General features: G+C 45.4%; 1 protein-coding gene across 1 annotated transcript in view; it reads left to right on the top strand.

Annotated features, from left to right (window-relative positions):
• The first annotated feature begins 2896 nt into the window (after positions 1-2896).
• The window catches only part of DDO (D-aspartate oxidase), a 51139-nt gene continuing 40849 nt past the window's right edge, over positions 2897-13186 (top strand). Inside the window, exons 1-2 of the mRNA XM_037894632.2 lie at positions 2897-2919; positions 6634-6790. The gene's annotated coding sequence lies outside the window, so the exon portion shown is untranslated. The remainder of the gene's footprint in view (positions 2920-6633; positions 6791-13186) is intronic.

The raw sequence follows: 13186 nt of genomic DNA, 5'->3' as shown, positions 1-13186 counted from the left end.
CCACACAACTCTTCTAGCACAACTCTCCTTACACACAAATCAACACAATCATCCATACATCACAACCAACACACACACCACAACCAGCACACACAATAACCCCCAGAACACACAGCCCCTCATCACAGCACACACCCCTCATTCACCACCTGCACAAATCAACACATATCTCCCAGCACAAGGCCTCCTAGACAAAGATCAGCGCAACCACCCATCCAACATAACCAGCATACAAATGGGATTCACACTCTTATTGTCAAATTTTTAAGTTTTTCAGTTATTTTTAGCTTTTTTACACACAACTTTATTATTTACACCCATGTGATTGTGTGGGCTTTCAGCTACTAGTAGAATGTGATCCTTTTCTGCCAAGACTTGATATAAACTTGCCATGGTAGAAGTCTCTCAGCCAAATTCAGTAGTGACAAAAATGGCTGTATTGTATGATGGGTTTGAGTTGGCCAGAAAGCATCAATTTAGCATTCAGTGGATGTGGAAGATGTATTACTTAAACACAGAGGGGCAAGAGGGAGTGTGATGGCACATCTGCCCCACACTGGCAGACAAGGGGTTAATAGAGCCCTAGGGAGGCTGCGCAAAAAGCAGCCAATAGGAAGGGAGCTATGAGGAGTGGCCAATCAGGGCCCAGCAGACCCATATAAAAAGACTGCAAGGCAGAGCAATGTCAATAGCTACCTGGAGATTGGGGAGGGAGGACTGTCTGGAGTAGGCTGCAACTCTGGAGCACTTTGGACAGAGCAGTGCAGGCAGGAGAAGAGAAGGAGCTCCAGATGGGCTGCTGAAACTGAGGAGGGTGCTGTGGCCATGGGGAGGTGGTCTGGGGAAGTGCAGCGATAGTAGAAACAAAGGAATGCAGTAAGTGACTGCGGTCTGGAGGGTCCCTGAGCTGGGACCAGAAGTAGTGGGCAGGCCCAGGTCCCCCACACTCGCCAGTGGGGAAATGGCAGGACAATTGACTCCAGTTGCCATGGGGAAGCATCTGGACTAGGAGCTATACTACCCCAGAAGGGGGGGAACATGGTCAGTGACACAGCTGGGGGGCCAAGCCACAAAGAAGACACTGTGGTTCCTGAGGTTGCGAGAGGGGCTGTAGGCAGATGGCAGAGATTGGATGATGGTGTGCAGACCACGGATGGGGGCATCGGCCTCAAGCTAATCCCCAAGACTGCCAGCAGGAGGTGACAATCCAGCATGATGAATGATACACACTGTGATGCCGGGATATATGGTAGCATGAAAACAAGAGAGTGTAAGATAAAGCAACCTGTAGATCTACCTTTCCTGCTATCCCTCTTTAGTCCAGCAGTGCATAAGTTACATTTATTTCCCACTGAATGCCAAATTGGTGTATGTTATAGTACTTTCCACTGACATATACTTCCAAGTGTTTGTGTCATCACCCAATTTTGTCCTTACTGTTTTATCTGTACTTTATCTGTACTTGCCAGATGCCAGTTAGTGGTGATTAGGTTCAGCTCCTGAAGTAAACTGAAAGGTACTAGTAGGAAAAATGTATGTAGAAGACAAAAAGTATTAAGTGGAGCAAATATCTCAAGCCTGTTCAGAGACCTGTTTGTTAAGGATTAGGGCCTTGATCCTCCTTTCACACCAGTTTTACACACACAATTCCATTGAGTTCAGTGATATAACTGCTGATTTACATCAGTGTAAATAAGAGGAGAATCAAGCCCAAGGAATGTACCTCAGTTAGAAAAGTTCTCATTGAAAGACACCGAAGACGGCAACTGCAGAGTAACAGAATTTAGCCTGGACTGCCAGTGCTTAAAGCATGCCCGGTTGCAGACCTGGGTAATACATTTTTGAAAAAGCTAGCCAGGTGTCTGAGGGGCACACATGTTCAGTACTGCCTAGGGGAAAACTCCCTTGGATTGACTGCTTTCCCCATTTGCTACCTCCTGGGGAAAAGCAGCCAATAAGGGCTGCTGCAGGAGGCAGACAGAGCTCTCTCCCCCTCCCAACTCAGGAGCCAACAACATTCTCACAGGAGGGTATATTGGAGGAGTGAGCAGAAAGAGCCCATCAACTCAGAGAGACTCCACTCCCTCTTCTCTCTGCCCCTCCTGTGAGCAATGGAGGCAGAATGGCTCGCTGCTCCTCCCTGCTCCCTGCAACATCCAGCCTGGCAAGAGGGGAGCCTGCTACAGCTCCACCTTGCTGGGCACAGGGGATGAAGAACTCCAGATGTGAAATAATGAGACATAAGGGATAAGACATAGTGGTAAGTACAGTGGTAGTTGGGTACGGTGGTCAGTGTCGTGGCAGTTGGATGAAGAACTGGAACCAGAGGTTCGAGCCAGAGTCAGGAGTACGTTCAGAGCGAAGCAAGAGTGGGTCTGGGAGCTAGGCTGGAGCAGGGCTCGAGCAGGCCAAGGTCTATGAAGTCTGCCACCACTACCAGGCAGGGGAGAGTTCCAAGCCCTGTAGTGACATTGGGCAGACTGAGGGGCTGTTGCTCCTGTGAGGCTTATATACTTGCCCTGAGAATCAGCAGACCAGCTCCTAGTTTGTGGATTGGCTGGAGCCTAGCACAGGAATGACAAATCACTGCATGTGGATTAATCAGACTGTAGTTCAGGGATGACTCATCACTTCACATCAGGAGTTGCTTGAGGAGCAGAGTTTATGCTGGGGCACCGGCAGAACTTTTGAGAGATTGGAGTGGGACAGAATAGATGTGGAAACAGAACTAATGTTGGGCTAGAACTGTGGGGACAGAATTGATTTGGGCATTGGGAGCAGAATTAATTGCTGAACTAGATGGGCAGACATGAGGGTAATGATAGTCCCTATGTGCTTTTTTCAGGCCACTTTATGCATGCATACTGCATCATAGAAAAGACATGAGCAGCAATGGAAGACATAGGATCTGTGGAACTGGTATGTATAGCTAATTCTTGACAAATAGTGCAGAAATCTTTTATGAATGACTGTTAGAAGAATCTTTATGCTCAAGAAAACGTTACACTTTCATTCATTAATATAGTTTAATCACAAAGGTTTCTGAATACAAATGACCCTTTCAAAGAAATTCTACAGATACTTTAAAAAGTCATATAGATTGTATGACTGTCAGAAATAATGTAGTAGGGCTCATCTAAAGCAACATATTGTTTAGCTGCAGTACTTTCTCCTATAGAATCTTGTATAATACTCAGATGTTTGTTGCAGATAAATAGGATCCACCCAGAGGAGTCTGGTTGTTAGTGCTCCCCTCTGATATGTCTTGTGGCAGATGAACTGACTGTCACTGTTGTTTGCGGTATTGTTGTAGCCATATTGGTCCCAGGATATCAGAGCGACAAGGTAGGTGAGGTAATCTCTTTTATTTAGAAGTTGGTCCAATAAAAGATATTCCCTCACCCACCTTGTGTCTCTGACTACCAGAGGACAGAACAGACTCTCACAGCTTTAAGGGAAATTTTATAACATCCTATCACCACTGTTTGATTAGAAAGAAAAGTATCTTCAGTTATACTGACCATGATGCCTAAGAAGCTAAGAATCACCAGATCTTTGTGTTAAATACAATCATAAGTCATCTTAATATGTAAGGCAGTATTCCTATTCTCTCACCCTGTCTTGAATAAATGCCATCTGCAAGTGAACAGTAAAATGAACAGCGTTGGAATCTTAGTGGGAGCTACTCTTCTAAAAATAACTAGCCACTCATGTTGACTTTCATGATCTTGGAGCTGCTCAAAGAAGAAATGGCACAGAAGGACTCCATTCTCTTCCTGGGGGTTAGAAACAGGTTCACAGACTCTCATATATGTACTGGTGACTAAAGAACACAGGGAAGAAGAGGATCAGAAAGTTGAACTGCACCTGTCTGAAGCACTGTCCCAGCTGAGTTAATAGTCACTGTGGTGCTCAAACATTTCAACACTCAAATATTGTTCAGAAACAGAATCTCAGCCCCACATGCTATCAGTCCTACCATTGAGGCATATGCCCACCTAATACCTGGCTATCTACCCTGAATGATCCAAAAATGACTTGCATTTAGTCAATGAAGGAAGAGCCACTATTATTGATCTTGGCATGAAGTTTAAGTGTAGGTACATCCATAGATTCCAAGGCCAGAAGGGACAATTGTGATAATCTAGTCTGAGTTCTTGTATAGTAGGGGCTGTGATCCTCTTGACCTGCTGCTCACAAACAGGGAGGAATTGGTAGAGGAAGTAGAAATGGGTGACAAACTGTGCAGTGGTGACCATGAAATGGTCGAGTTCAAGGATCCTGACAAAAAGAAGAAAGGAGAGCAGCAGGATATGGACCCTGGACTTCAGAAAAGCACTTTGACTCCCTCAGGGAACTGATGGGCAGGACCCCCTGGGAGGCTAATATGAGGGGGAAAGGCGTCCAGGAGAGCTGACTGTATTTTAAAGAATCCTTATTGAGGGTGCAGGAACAAACCATCCCAATGTGCAGAAAGAATAGCAAATATGGCAGGCGACCAGCTTGGCTTAACAGAGAAATCTTCTGTGATCTTAAACTCAAAAAGGAAGCTTACAAGAAATGGAAACTTGGACAGATGACTAGGGAGGAGAATAAAAATGTTGCTGGAGCATGCAGGGGTGTAATCAGGAAGGCCAAAGCACAATTGGAGTTGCAGCTAGCAAGGGTTGTGAAGGGTAACAAGAAGGGTTTCTACTGGTATATTAGCAACAAGAAGGAGGTCAGGGAAAGTGTGGGACCCTTATTGAATGGGGGAGGCAACCTAGTGACAGATGATGTGGAAAAAGCTGAAGTACTCAATGCTTTTTTTGCCTCAGTTTTCACAGACAAGGTCAGGTCCCAGACTGCTGCAATGGGCAGCACAATATGGGGAGGAGGTGAGCAGCCCTCAGTGGTGAAAGAGCAGGTTAAGGACTATTTAGGAAAGCTGGACACGCACAAGTCCATGGGGCTGGATCTAATGCATCCGAGTGTGCTGAGGGAGTTGGCTGATGTGATTGCAGAGCCATTGGCCATTATCTTTGAAAACTCGTGGTGACTGGGGGAGGTCCTTGACAATTGGAAAAAGGCAAATATAGTGCCCATCTTTAAAAAAGGGAAGAAGGAGAATCTGGGGAACTACAGACTGGTCAGCCTCACCTCAGTCCCTGGAAAAATCATAGAGCAGGTCCTCAAGGAATCCATTTTGAAGCACTTGAAGGACAGGAAGGTGATCAGGAACAGTCAATATGGATTCACCAAGGGCAAGTCATGCCTGACCAACCTGATTGCCTTCTATGATGAGATAACTGGCTCTATGGATATGGGAAAAGTGGTGGACGTGATATATCTTGAGTTTAGCAAAGCTTTTGATACGGTCTCCCAAAGTATTCTTGCCAGCAAGTTAAAAAAGTATGTATTTGATGAATGGACTATTAGGTGGATAGAAAGCTGGCTAGATCGTTGGGCTCAACGGGTAGTGATCAATGGCTCAATGTCTAGTTGGCAGCCGGTATCAAGTGTAGTGCCCAAGGGGTCTGTCTTGAGGCCGGTTTTGTTCAACATCTTCATTAATGATCTGGATGATGGGATGGATTGCACGTCAACAGGTTTACAGATGACACTAAGATGTGGGAAGAGGTAGATATGCTGGAGGGTAGGGATAGGGTCCTGAGTGACCTAGACAAATTGGAGGATTGGGCCAAAAGAAATCTGATGATGTTCAACAAGAACATGTGCAGAGTCCTGCACTTAGGACGGAAGAATCCCAGGCACTGCTACAGGCTGGGGACCGACTGGCTAAGCAGCAGATCTGCAGAAAGGGACTGGGAATTATAGTGGACGAGAAGCTGGGTATGAGTCAACAGTGTGCTCTTGTTGCCAAGAAGGCTAATGGCATATTGGGCTGCATTAGTAGAAGCATTGCTAGCAGATCGAGGGAAGTGATTATTGCCCTCTATTCAGCACTGGTGAGGCCACATCTGGAGTACTCCGTCCAGTTTTGGGCTCCCCACTACAGAAAGGATGTGGACAAATTGGAGGGAGCTAATTGTTAAATCATTCTTGAATTGTGGTCTCCAGAACTGGACACCGTACCCCAGCAGTGGTTGCACCAGTGCCAAATACAGAGATAAAATAACCTCTCTACTCCTAAGCGAAATTCCCATATTTATGCAACCCAGGATCGCATTAGCTCTTTTGGCCACAGGGTCACACTGTGGAGCTCATGTTCAGCTGATTATCCATCATAATCCCCAAATCTTTTTTCAGAGTCACTGCTTCCAGGATTCAGTTCCCCATTGTGTAAGGGTGGCCTGCATTCTTTGTTCCTAGATAGGTACTGTGATGGGTTCCCCCTGGAGTGCCACCTGGAACTGGGGTACCGCTGAGTCTGTTAGGGGAAAAGGGAACTAAAAGGGATATTAAAGGACCCCAACTAATGATGGAAGTTTGGGTAATCCCTGATTTAGGGTTTGTCACCTATCGTCTCAGTGAAACAGAAGAGGGACAAAATTAAAGGTGAATGAGAAGACAGTTTATTAGGTACAAGTAAGTAAAGAACACTCAGTGGTTTGGAATCAAGGGCGTGAAGCCCAGGCCCTCTAGCCCTTACAGATGTTATGGACTAACAGTCAAAAAATCTATTCTTTATAGATGAGACATCAGTCACGGAGGGAGGGTCATGTCTGACCGATTGCCTCAGCTCTGGTGTGACGGACAACCCGGACCTTCTACTGTGCCTGGTGATGGTGGCATGCACAGGAGGAACACAGATCAAATCAGCTGCTGAACCAGGATCCCTCAATCTCAGGTAAGTAGGGATGAGTTGGGGCATTGCCTTTTGGAGACTGCTCACAATGACTGATGACATGACATGGACATGGGCTGCCACCATGATGGACAGCCATTGCTTATAGGCTGGCCAAAATGTTCACAGGAAGGTTAACTTCTTCCAGGGTCCATTGTCTTTGCTGATGAGCCATCAGTACTGTCTGGCTTCTTCATTTTTTGTACCAGAAAGTCTAGTTGTGGGTGTCACCCAGAGTAAGCGTGATTGAAATAGATACACAGTCAATATTCCTAACTTTAGCTACAAAAATGATACATGCATATAAATGGGATAATTACATTCAGCAAGTCATAACTTTTTCAACGACACCTCACATGACCCGTCTTGTACAAAATGCATCATAATTATGCTATAACCATATAATTATATCACTATGAAGACTATAGGGTGCAGTGTCACAAACACATTTAGCCATTTTAAAATGTTTATTATTTGCTTGAGCCCAGCTTACAAAGCTATCCAGATCACTCTCTATCAATGACCAGTCCTCTTCATTATTTACCAATCCCGCAATTTTTGTGTCCTCTTCAAACTGTATCGGTGATAATTTTATATATATATTTTTACCAGGGCATTAACAAAAATGTTAATTAGCATAGGGCCAAAAACCATTCCCTTTGGGACCCCACTCGAAACACACACATTCGATAATGATTCCCCTTTTACAGTGATGTTTTGACCTGTCAGTTAGCCAGCTTTTAAGCCATGCCATGTTAATTTTATATTATTCTTGTTTTTTAATAAAAATGTTATGCAGTTACAAGTCAAATGCCTTACAGAAGTCTAAATATATTATATTTGACACTATTACCTTTATTAACCAAACTTGCAATTTCATCAAATAAATATATCAAGTTAGTTTGACAGGATCTATTTTCCATGAACCTATGTTGATTGGCACTTAATTATATTACCCTCCTTTAATTATTTATTAATCAAGTCCTGTATCAGATGCTCCATTGCCTTGCTTGGGGTCAACGTCAGACTGACAGACCTGTAATTACCCAAGTCGTCCTATTTACTCTGTTTAAAAATTGGCACAATATGAGATTTCTTCCAATTTTCTGGACCTTCTGTGGTATTCCAAGACTTATTGAAAATCAACATTAATGGTCCAGCAAGCACCTAAGCCAGCTCTTTTAAAACTCTTGGATGCCAGTTATCCAGACCTGCTGATCTGAAAATGTTTACCTGTAGTAGCTTCTGTTTAGCATCCTCTTGAGATACTCGTGGATTAGAAAGAATGTCATCATCTGATATGACTATATCATCTATTTTCTTCCTAAATGTAGAACAGAAATAGTTATTGAACTCTTCTTCCTTTTCTGACATATTACTGACAATTCTATCATTCTCATCTAGTAATGGACCAATAGCATTGTTAGGATCTTTTTGTTCCTAATATTCATATTAGTTGTTGTCCTTAACTCTGCTGACCAAAGATTTCTCCTTGATTCCCTTTCCTTTCCCTTATCAATTTCTATAATTGCTAACTTCTGATTTATATTAATTACTATAAACTTCCCCTTTCTTCCATTTTATTTATTTGTTTTATTTTATTTATATATATTAGTTTTGTGGCTGCCTTTACTTCTCCTCTAATTTAGGTTGTCATAGCTGATGCAGGATACCACCTAGGATATCATTAGTTAATACAAAACTACTTAGTATGCACAGAACATCCCACAATAAAAACATTCATGTTCCTGAAATTTTTAATGTTTGTGCAGTTATCCTGAAGAGTGAAATGGCAGCTCTCTCTTGCTATATCACCCTTCCCCAGTATTTTTTGGAAAGTACTGACTGGCATTTACAGTACTTTTGTCTAATCTTCTGAAAGCATCAGTGCAGAACCAACAGTTTTCTGTTAAACAGCTTGTTGATCCTCCAGAGCTAGACCAAGGAAGTACTGTGTTGTGCAGTTGATTACAGTAAAGGATGGACATAAGAAAAATAACAGTAGCATTAAGAGTTGGAAGGGCACTTTCTGGTAATTGTCAGGCATGAATGAGCAACATTGTAATGAAACGTTATAAACCTGGCTCAAGTATACACAGAGGACAAATGTTTCTTCATGCTAAACTATGGTTGTGTATTAAGTACCAGCACCTCAACAAGAGTAGTGTGTGTATTTCTTCAGCCTCCTATGAATCCAAAATCCACGACCACCTCCTAGATCACTGGTTTTCAAACTTTTTTCTGGGGACCCAGTTGAAGAAAATTGTTGGTGCCCGTGACCCAACAGAGCTGGGGATGAGGGGTTTGGGGCATGGGAGAGGCTCATGGGAGAGGGTTGGGGTATGGGGGTGAGGGCTGTGGGGTGGGGCCAGGAATGAAGAATTCAGGGTGGGGTAGGGGGCTTTGGGCTGGGGGAGGGGGTCAGGGTGTGGCAGGGGGTCAGGGCTCTGGGTTGGCGGTGCAGGCTCTGGGGTGGGGCTGGGATGAGAGGTTTGGGGTGAGGGAGGGGTTCCAGGTTTGGGGGGGCTAAGGGTTAGGGGATTGGGGCACAGACATACCTCGGGTGGTTCCCAGTCAGCGGGACAGCAGGGGTACTAAGGCAGGCTTCCTGCCTGTCCTGGCACTGCAGACTGTGCTGCTCCCCAGAAGCAGCCAGCAGCGGGTCCGGCTCCTAGGTGGAGGCACGCAAGCAGCTCCGTGCAGCTCTCATCCGCAGGCACCACCCCCCCAGCTCCCTTTGGCTGGTTTCCGGCCAATGGGAATGCAGAATCAGTGCTCGGGGTGGGGGCAGCACGCAGAGCCCTGTGGCCCCCCTGCCGAGAAGCCAGACCCGCTGCTGGCCACTTCCGGGGTGCAGCATGGTGTCGGAATAGGTGGGCACTAGCCTGCCTTAGCTGGGCAGCACCGCCAACGGGACTTTAATGTCGCGGTCGGCGGTGCTGATCAGAGTGACCCAGTGCCTGACATGCCGCAACCCAGTGCTGGGTCACAACCCGAACTTTGAAAAACGCTGGCCTAGATATTATTATAGTACAAACTAAAAAACGATGTTAAAAGAAGGTAACAAAGTCAAGTACTCAGAAGTTAGGAAATGCCAAAATTCAGGCTGCCTGTGCCATCTTAATTCAGCTGCCACCTCCTTCTGTACTCCCACCCTCTGGAAATGGCTTGGAAAAATTGAGCTACAACTGCTGTAACTTCATTGATTTCAGTGGAGTTATTCCTAACTTACTTAGAATCATAGAATCATAGAATCATAGAATATCAGGGTTGGAAGGGACCCCAGAAGGTCATCTAGTCCAACCCCCTGCTCAAAGCAGGACCAAGTCCCAGTTAAATCATCCCAGCCAGGGCTTTGTCAAGCCTGACCTTAAAAACCTGTAAGGAAGGAGATTCTACCACCTCCCTAGGTAACGCATTCCAGTGTTTCACCACCCTCTTAGTGAAAAAGTTTTTCCTAATATCCAATCTAAACCTCCCCCATTGCAACTTGAGACCATTACTCCTCGTTCTGTCATCTGCTACCATTGAGAACAGTCTAGAGCCATCCTCTTTGGAACCCCCTTTCAGGTAGTTGAAAGCAGCTATCAAATCCCCCCTCATTCTTCTCTTCTGCAGACTAAACAATCCCAGCTCCCTCAGCCTCTCCTCATAAGTCATGTGCTCTAGACCCCTAATCATTTTTGTTGCCCTTCGCTGGACTCTTTCCAATTTATCCACATCCTTCTTGTAGTGTGGGGCCCAAAACTGGACACAGTACTCCAGATGAGGCCTCACCAGTGTCGAATAGAGGGGAACGATCACGTCCCTCGATCTGCTCGCTATGCCCCTACTTATACATCCCAAAATGCCATTGGCCTTCTTGGCAACAAGGGCACACTGCTGACTCATATCCAGCTTCTCGTCCACTGTCACCCCTAGGTCCTTTTCCGCAGAACTGCTGCCTAGCCATTCGGTCCCTAGTCTGTAGCGGTGCATTGGGTTCTTCCGTCCTAAGTGCAGGACCCTGCACTTATCCTTATTGAACCTCATCAGATTTCTTTTGGCCCAATCCTCCAATTTGTCTAGGTCCTTCTGTATCCTATCCCTCCCCTCCAGCGTATCTACCACTCCTCCCAGTTTAGTATCATCCGCAAATTTGCTGAGAGTGCAATCCACACCATCCTCCAGATCATTTATGAAGATATTGAACAAAACCGGCCCCAGGACCGACCCCTGGGGCACTCCACTTGACACCGGCTGCCAACTAGACATGGAGCCATTGATCACTACCCGTTGAGCCCGACAATCTAGCCAGCTTTCTACCCACCTTATAGTGCATTCATCCAGCCCATACTTCCTTAACTTGCTGACAAGAATGCTGTGGGAGACCGTGTCAAAAGCTTTGCTAAAGTCAAGAAACAATACATCCACTGCTTTCCCTTCATCCACAGAACCAGTAATCTCATCATAAAAGGCGATTAGATTAGTCAGGCATGACCTTCCCTTGGTGAATCCATGCTGACTGTTCCTGATCACCTTCCTCTCCTCTAAGTGCTTCAGGATTGATTCTTTGAGGACCTGCTCCATGATTTTTCCAGGGACTGAGGTGAGGCTGACTGGCCTGTAGTTCCCAGGATCCTCCTTCTTCCCTTTTTTAAAGATGGGCACTACATTAGCCTTTTTCCAGTCATCCGGGACTTCCCCCGTTCGCCACGAGTTTTCAAAGATAATGGCCAAGGGCTCTGCAATCACAGCCGCCAATTCCTTCAGCACTCTCGGATGCAATTCGTCTGGCCCCATGGACTTGTGCACGTCCAGCTTTTCTAAATAGTCCCTAACCACCTCTATCTCTACAGAGGGCTGGCCATCTCTTCCCCATTTTGTGATGCCCAGCGCAGCAGTCTGGGAGCTGACCTTGTTAGTGAAAACAGAGGCAAAAAAAGCATTGAGTACATTAGCTTTTTCCACATCCTCTGTCACTAGGTTGCCTCCCTCATTCAGTAAGGGGCCCACACTTTCCTTGGCTTTCTTCTTGTTGCCAACATACCTGAAGAAACCCTTCTTGTTACTCTTGACATCTCTTGCTAGCTGCAGCTCCAGGTGCGATTTGGCCCTCCTGATATCTTTCCTACATGCCCGAGCAATATTTTTATACTCTTCCCTGGTCATATGTCCAACCTTCCACTTCTTGTAAGCTTCTTTTTTATGTTTAAGATCCGCTAGGATTTCACCATTAAGCCAAGCTGGTCGCCTGCCATATTTACTATTCTTTCGACTCATCGGGATGGTTTGTCCCTGTAACCTCAACAGGGATTCCTTGAAATACAGCCAGCTCTCCTGGACTCCCTTCCCCTTCATGTTAGTCCCCCAGGGGATCCTGGCCATCTGTTCCCTGAGGGAGTCGAAGTCTGCTTTCCTGAAGTCCAGGGTCCGTATCCTGCTGCTTACCTTCCTTCCCTGCGTCAGGATCCTGAACTCAACCAACTCATGGTCACTGCCTCCCAGATTCCCATCCACTTTTGCTTCCCCCACTAATTCTACCTGGTTTGTGAGCAGCAGGTCAAGAAAAGCGCCCCCCCTAGTTGGCTCCCCTAGCACTTGCACCAGGAAATTGTCCCCTACGCTTTCCAAAAACTTCCTGGATTGTCTATGCACCGCTGTATTGCTCTCCCAGCAGATATCAGGAAAATTAAAGTCACCCATGAGAATCAGGGCATGCGATCTAGTAGCTTCCGTGAGTTGCCGGAAGAAAGCCTCATCCACCTCATCCCCCTGGTCCGGTGGTCTATAGCAGACTCCCACCACTACATCACTCTTGTTGCACACACTTCTAAACTTCAGTATGAGAGGAAAATATCAGGACCTATTTATGTTAAAAGGTCAGATACTGAGACAAATTCTGTCCTCTCTTTCGCTAGTGTAACTTATTTTTTGAGGGGGAAGAGGTGGAGGGGTGGATAAAGGGTGGAATTAACTTTTTTTGTAAGTTAACATTAACTTTTTGCCCTTGGGATTTTTGGAACATGCTCTGAATTTCAAATCTCTACAAACTAATCTAGATCAATAGAATTTTTTAAGAACAGAATAATCTAAACAGAAAATCCAATGTAAAAGAGTCATGTTTCTTGCTAGATATATTAATGGCCATTGGCTATTCAAATATGGGTATCATAAGAGGTTGTGGCTTTGTAGATTTTGCAGGATTGATTTTTCACAGTGAAGGATTCCCAGCCACGGCTGTATGTTTTTTCACTCGTCTCCTTCCCACTCAAAGTCAGGCCCGATATTTTGTAATTACATGTGTGCAAGTGTGCAGCACACAACACTGTTTATGCAGTATTGTGCTCACAATTACTGAGTTCTTGTGACCAGTTGTAAAACGCACATACAATCATCCCATTAGATGCCTGTTTCTTT

Source organism: Chelonia mydas, chromosome 3, assembly GCF_015237465.2.
Source record: "Chelonia mydas isolate rCheMyd1 chromosome 3, rCheMyd1.pri.v2, whole genome shotgun sequence".
NCBI lineage: Eukaryota > Metazoa > Chordata > Testudines > Cheloniidae > Chelonia > Chelonia mydas.
This window is presented reverse-complemented; position numbering and strand designations above follow the sequence as displayed.